Source organism: Petaurus breviceps, unplaced genomic scaffold, assembly GCF_028583685.1.
Source record: "Petaurus breviceps papuanus isolate PSGF00001 unplaced genomic scaffold, PetGlider_PUasm1.0 126, whole genome shotgun sequence".
NCBI classification, from domain to species: Eukaryota; Metazoa; Chordata; class Mammalia; order Diprotodontia; family Petauridae; genus Petaurus; species Petaurus breviceps.
The window spans coordinates 45,523,328-45,530,647 of NW_027185655.1; positions in this window are offsets into that span (position 1 = coordinate 45,523,328).

The following is a 7,320-nucleotide window of genomic DNA, read 5'->3' on the forward strand; positions in this document are numbered from 1 at the left end:
CATTGCTTTCTATTCTTTCATTTGTTGAGATCTGTTTAGAAGCATTTTGATTTCACATAAAGGTACTAGCTTCCATTTGCTCCATTTGAATTCTCAAGGAATGATTCTCCACAGTGAACAATTCAGATTCTTTTTCTGTCTGGCGAATTTGGCATTTTAAGGCATTCTTCTCCTCATTACCTGTTGAACCACTTTTGCTATTTGAGTTAATTTTTAAGGTGTTTTTTTTCCTCAGTCAGGCTGTTGACTATTATTTCATAATTTTCCTGCATCATTCTCATTGCTCTTCCCAATTTTTTCTCCACTTCTCTTATCTGCTTCTTTAGGTCCTCTATGGTCTGTAACCAGCTTGTATTTTTCTTGGAAGATTTTGGTGCAGGTGTTCTGACTTCACTGCCTTCCTCCCATTCTATGCTTTGATCCTTTTAGTCCCCATCAAGCCATCAGTCATCTCCTTAGGAAAAAAAAATCTCCAGGGCCAGATGGATTTACTAGTAAATTCTATCAAACAATTAAGAACAATTGATTCCAATACTCTACAAACTATTTGGGAAAATTAGTGAAGAAAGAGTACTACCAATTTCTTTTTATGACACAAATATGATGTTGATACCTAAATAAGGAAAAGATAAAAGAGAAAAAGAAAATTATAGACCAATCTCCCTCATGAATATAGATGAAAAAATTCTCAATAAAATACTAGCAAAAATAGTACAGCAACTTATCTCAAGAATAATATTCTTTGATCCAGTAGGATTTATTCCAGGAATGCAAGGATGGTTTAATATTAGGAAAACCAACAGTATAATTGATCATATGAACAATAAAACTAGTAGAAACCACATAATCATCTCAATAGATGCAGAAAAGGCATTTGAGTAAATACAATATCCATGCCTATTGAAAACACCAGAAAGTATAGGAATACATGGAGTCTTCCTTAAAGTAATAGGTAGCATCTATTTAAAGCCATCAGCAAGTCTTATGTGTAATGGGGGGTGCTAGAACATTTCCCATAAGATCAGGGGTGATATAAGGGTGTACACTATCACCCCTCTTATTTAATCTGGTACTCAAAATGTTAGCAGTAGCAATTAGAGAAGAAAAAGAAATCAAAGCAATCACATTAGGCAAGAAGAGACCAAGCTATCACTCTTTGCAGATGGTATGGTGATATACTTAGAACATCCTAGAGAATCAAGTAAAAAAAAAAAAACTACTTGAGACAATAAATAAATTTGGCAAAGTTGAAGGATATAAAATAAACCCACATAAAGCCTCAGCATTCCTACATATTTGTAATGTAATTCAACAGGAAGACATAGAAAGAGAAATCCCATTTAAAGTTACTGTAGACATTATAAAATATCTGGGAATCTACGTGCCAAAAGAAACCCAGAATCTATATGACCACAACAACAAAACACTTTTCACACAAATAAAGTGAGATCTAACTAATTGGAAAAATATCAATTGCTTATAACTGGTATGAGCTAATATAATAAAAATGACAATTTTACCTAAATTATATTATATATTTAGTGCCATACCAATTAATTTACCAAAAAACTACTTTATAGAGCTAGAAAAAATAGTAACAAAATTCATTTGGAAGAAAAAATGGTCCAGAATATCAAGGTAATTAATGAAAAGTAATGCTAGGGAAGGTGGCCTAGCTATACCAGATTTCAATCTGTATTATTAAGCAGCAGTCATCAAAACTACTTTTTACTGGCTGAGAAATAGAGCAGCGGATCAGTGGGATAGATTAGGCACACAAAATTCAGAAGTCAACGACTATAGTAATCTAGATAAACCCCAAGACCCCAGTTTTCAGGATAAGAACTCACTATTTGACAAAACTGCTGGGAAAATTGGAATATAGTATGGCAGAAACTGGGCAAAGACCATTATCTAACACAATATACCAAAATCAAGTCTAAATTGGTGGATGATCTAGGTATAATGGTTGATACTGTAAGCAGTCTCAGAAGAAAAAGAATAGTTTGCCTGATTTGTGGAGAGGGAAAGTCTTTATGACTAACAAAGAATTGAATATTATAAAATGCAAAATGGATAATTTTGATTACATGAAATTGAAACGCTTCTGTACAAACAAAGCCAATGTAACTATGATTAAGAGGGACGTGGGAAATTGGGAAAGAATTTTTACTACCTATGTCTGTGTCAAAGGACTCATTTCTAAAATATATGGAGAACTGAGTCAAATTTATAAAAATACAATTCATGCCCAATTGATAAATGGTCAAATAATAGGAACAGGCCATTTTCAGAGAAAGAAATTAAATATATCTATGAGCACATGCAGAAATTCTCTAAATTGCTATTGATTAGAAAAATGCAAAACAACTCTGAGGTACCACATCTCACCATTCAGATTGCCTAAGATGACAAAACAGGAAAATAACAAATGCTGGAGAGGATGTGGGCAAATTGGAAAACTAATGCATTGCTGGTGGAGTTGTGAGCTGATCCAACCTTTCTGGACAGTAATCTGGAATTATGCCCAAAGGTCTATAAATAATATCATAACCTTTGATGCAGCCATACCACTGCTAGGGTTATATCCCAAAGAGATCATAGAAGTGGGAGGAAGACCCATATATACAAAAATATTTATAGCAGCTCTTTTTGCGGTGGCAAAGAATTGGAAATTAAGGTGGCCATCAATTAGGGAATGGCTGAACAAGTTGTGGTATATGCATGTTATGGTTTGGTATTGTGCTATAAGAAACAAGGAGCAGATGGACTTCATATTTATCTGGAGAGGCTTATACGAACTCATGCTGAGTGAGAAGAGTAGAACCAGGAGAAATTTGTACACAATTACAGATACAAAACATGTGTGATGACCAACTTTGATAAACTTGCCTCTACTCAGCAATATAAGTCAATCCCAAAAGACCCATGATGGAGAGAAATGTGTACATCCAGAGAAACAACTAGAAAGAACTGAGTTTATATCCAGATTGAAGCAAACTACCTTTTCTTTTTCTATTTTGGTTTTATGTCCTCTTTACCATTTTTAATTCCATCTTATACAATCTGTCTTTATAACCTGACTAATGTATAATGTAAAAGTATGTACGGATACTATAGTTGACTGTATGCCGCCATTAGGGGGAGGGGAGGATGGGGGAAAAATATGAAACTCAAGCAATTGTGGAATTGAATCTTGTAAACTGAATGTAAGCAAACAAATTAATAATAGAAAAAAGAAAGAAAGAATTCACTGATCATCTCTTGAAACATGCCTCAAAAAGAAAATTCCTAGGAATATTATAGCCAGGTTCTGGAGCACCCAGATCAAGGAGAAAATATTAAAAGCAGCCAGGCAAAACAATTTTAACATTGTGGGAACACAATCAGGACAACACAAGATCTAACAACTTCTACATTAAAAGTTTGAAGGGCTTAGAATATGGTATTCCAGAGGTGAAAGGAAATACGATTAAAACCAAACACCAGCCTGCCTAGCAAAGCTGAGTATAATGTTTTGGGGGAAAATATGTTCATTCAATGAGGTTGAGAATTTTCAAGTATTTTTGATGAAAACCCAGAGTTGAAGAGAAAATGTGTCATTCAAATTCAAGAAGCAAGAGAAGCATAAGAAGGTAAACAGATAAAAGAAGTCATAAAAAACTTATCAAATTTGTACTGTTTACATTGCTACATGTAAAAGTTGTAATTGTAACTTATGAAACTTTTCTCTGTATGAGGATAGTTGAAGTGAATATAAATGGATATATGTATATATGTATATGTACATATGCATGTATATATATATATACACATACATATAATTCTATATAGGAGGGATATGTGCATAGGAATACATATGTGAGTATGTATATGTGCACAGGTATACATAGAGGGTGCAGGATCAATTACATAGGAAGGAATGATACTTAAAAGTTGAAATTGTGAGGTAGGAGAGCAATATAATGAGAGAAGATAGGCAGAGAGAGCATAGGGTAAATTATCTCATATAAAAGAGGCAAGGGAAAACTTTTACAATTGTAGGGAAAACTAGGAATGCAAAATGGAATGGGTCAAACTTACTCTTATTGAATTTGGCTTAAGGAGAAAATAACATGCACACTAAATTGGATATCTTATCCTACAGGAAAGTGGGGAGAAGGGGATTAGATGGGGGATGATAGAAGGGAAGGCAAATTAGAGGAGAGGGTAGTTAGAAGCACGGACTTTTGAAAAGGGATAGATCCAAGTAGAAAATAGAACATTGGGAGGTGGGGTAGGATGGAGGGAAATACAGTCTTTAACAATATATCCTCTATCGAAATGTTTTGCATAACTACACATTTATAAATTATATTGAACTGTTACCTTCCCAGTAAGGGTGGGTGACAAGGGAAGAAGGGGAAAGAATCTACAATTCAAAGTTTTAAAATCAAATGTTTAAAAATATTATTATATTTTTTACATGCATTGGGAAATAAGATATGCAGGTACTGCAGTATAAAGCTCCATCTTGGCCTACTGGAAAATTGGAGGGGCAATAGGGTAAGATATAAGAGAGAGCAGATTGGAAGAGTGATATTCAGTGTGGTCACTCTTCTGGAATGGTGGGTAGGGAAAAGACGGGGAGAAAATATGTAAATCAAAATCTTGTGGAAATGAATGTTGTAAAATAAAAATTAACACAAAATTTAATAAAAAAAAACCATAGAATCAAAAGAAGGCAACAAAGTTGAAACTCCTGCATCAAAATCCTTTAAGAAAAATATGAATTAGTCACAGGCCATAGAGGAACTCAGAAAGCATTTTGAAAATCAAATAAGAGAAATAGAGGAAAAACTGGGAAGAGAAATGAGAGTGATGCAAGAAAATCATGGAAAATGAGTCAACACCTGGCTAAAGGAGGCCCAAACAAATACTCTAGAAAATAATACCTGAAAGAATAGAGGAACTAAAATGGCAAAACAGGTCTAAAAAATCAATGAGGAGAAGAATGCCTAAAAAAGCAGGACTGACTAAATTGGAAAGGAATCCAAAAGCTCTCTGAAAAAAAAAATAATTCCTTCAAAATTAGAATGGAGCAAATGGAAGCTAATGATATTATGAAAAATTCAAGATATTATAAAACAGATCGAAAGAATTGGAAAAAAAGGAGACAATGTAAAATATCTCCCTGAGAAACAAGTCACCTCAAAAATAGATCCAGTAGAGATAATTTAAAAGTTATTAGACTACCTGAAAGACATGATCAGACCAAAAAAAAATAGCCTAGATGTTATCTTTCAAGACATTTTCAAGGAAAACTTGCTTGATATTCTAGAATCAGACAGAAAAACAGAAATTGAAAGAATCCACCAATTGCTTCTTTAAAACGTTCCCCAAAAGAAAAAGAAAACTCCTAGGAACATTATAGCCAGGTTATGCAGTTCACAGATCAAGGAGAAAATATTAAAAGTAGCCAAGAAGAAACAATTTTAATATTGTGGAAACAAAATTAAAATAACCCAAGATCTAGCAGCTTGTATATTAAGGCTTGGAATATGATATCCCAGAGGTGAAAGAGCTAGGATTAGCTCAAGATTAATCAAGAATCACCTACCCAGACCACTGAGTACAATACTATAGCGGCAAATATGGATATTCAAGGGAATAGATAACTTTCAAAGATACTTGATGAAAAGACCAGAGCTGAAAAGAAAATTTGATTTTAAAATACAAGAATGAAGAGAAGCATGGAAAGGTAAACAGGAAAAAAGAAATTATAAGCAACTTATTAAATTTGAACTTTTATATTCCTACGTCCAAAAACTATATTTGTAACTCGTGAGACTTTTCTCTGTATTGAGATAGTTAGAGGGAATATGTATATGTGTATATGTACATATGTGTGTATATGTATGCATAGACAGATGGCATAGGATGAGGTAAGTATGTAGGGATGATATATAACACATCCAATTTAGATTTGAGAGAGGAGGAGGAAGGAGAGATAGAATAGGGTAAATTATCTCAAATAAAAGACACACAAAAAAGCTATTACAATGGAAGAAAAGAGTTGGGAGGTGAAAGAGAATGAAACAAACTTACTCTCATTGAATTAGGCTTAAGGAGGGAACAACATACACAGTCAATTGGGTATCCTGCCCCACAGGAAAGTGGGGGGAGGAAAAGGGGATAAGAGGGTGGATGATAGAAGGAAGGACCAATTGTACTAGGGTTAGTCAGAAGCAAAGACTTTTGAAAGGGGACAGGGTCGAAAGAGAAAATAGGATAAATGGGGGAGCAGGTTAGGATGGAGGGAAATAAAGCTAATTTTTCACAATATGACTTTTATGGAAATGTTTTACATGAATACACATGTGTAACTTGTGTTCTCAATGGGGGTGGGTGCAGGGAGAAGAAAGAAGAGAATCAAACTCAAATTTTACAAACACATGTTTAAAAACTGTTTTTACATGCAGCTGCATAAATAAGATATACAGGAAATGGAGTATAGAAATTCATTTTAGCCTACAAGAAAGTAAGGAGTAAGGGGGCAAGGGTAAGTATGGGGGAATAGAAGGGAGAGCAGACTGAGGGAAGGGGAAATCTGAATGCTTGCCATATTGGGATGGGAGGTAGGGGGAAATGGGGAATGCAAAACCTTGAGGAAATGTGAGTTGAAAACTAAAATAAATTTAAAACAAAATTCAAGGTTTCTGTTCCTCCACCTTATTTAGAAGTTTGAGATGAATGCACATTTTTTGTCAAATGTAGTTTTTCATTCATTTTAAGCATGTTCATTAAACTCTATTTAAAGTCGATATTCAAATAGTTTCTATTCCTATCCTGTGCTAATGCAAGAGTTTTGTTTCCTTTTGTTTTGGTTAATTATTTTTGTATTTTTACAACTTCAACATCAGCTGACGACTTTGGTTTATACCCCAATGTGGTCTCCCTACATATTGAGGATGGTTTTGATATAAATTTACAGGACTATGGAATGATAGAAATTCAGACTAATGTTAGAATGAACAGCTCTATGTTCAGAAAATCTTGCATGATAATATATTTTTGCATGATAATGTATTTGTAGAATTAATAAATAAGTGCTTAATTTTGCATACATGTTTGTTGAATCATTAATCAGATAATTTTATACACATTGGTGTAATTAATGTAATTTTTTTGGTAGAGAAATCATTTTAAGTCTTTTTTTTCTACTGGAGATATCTGAGTGATCAGTAGGAACTCAAATAATTGTCAGAAAGTAATCTTCAATATTCAAGAAAAAGACATGTTTTAAAAGTATTTTAAAGCACCCATCATGTAAAGTAACCT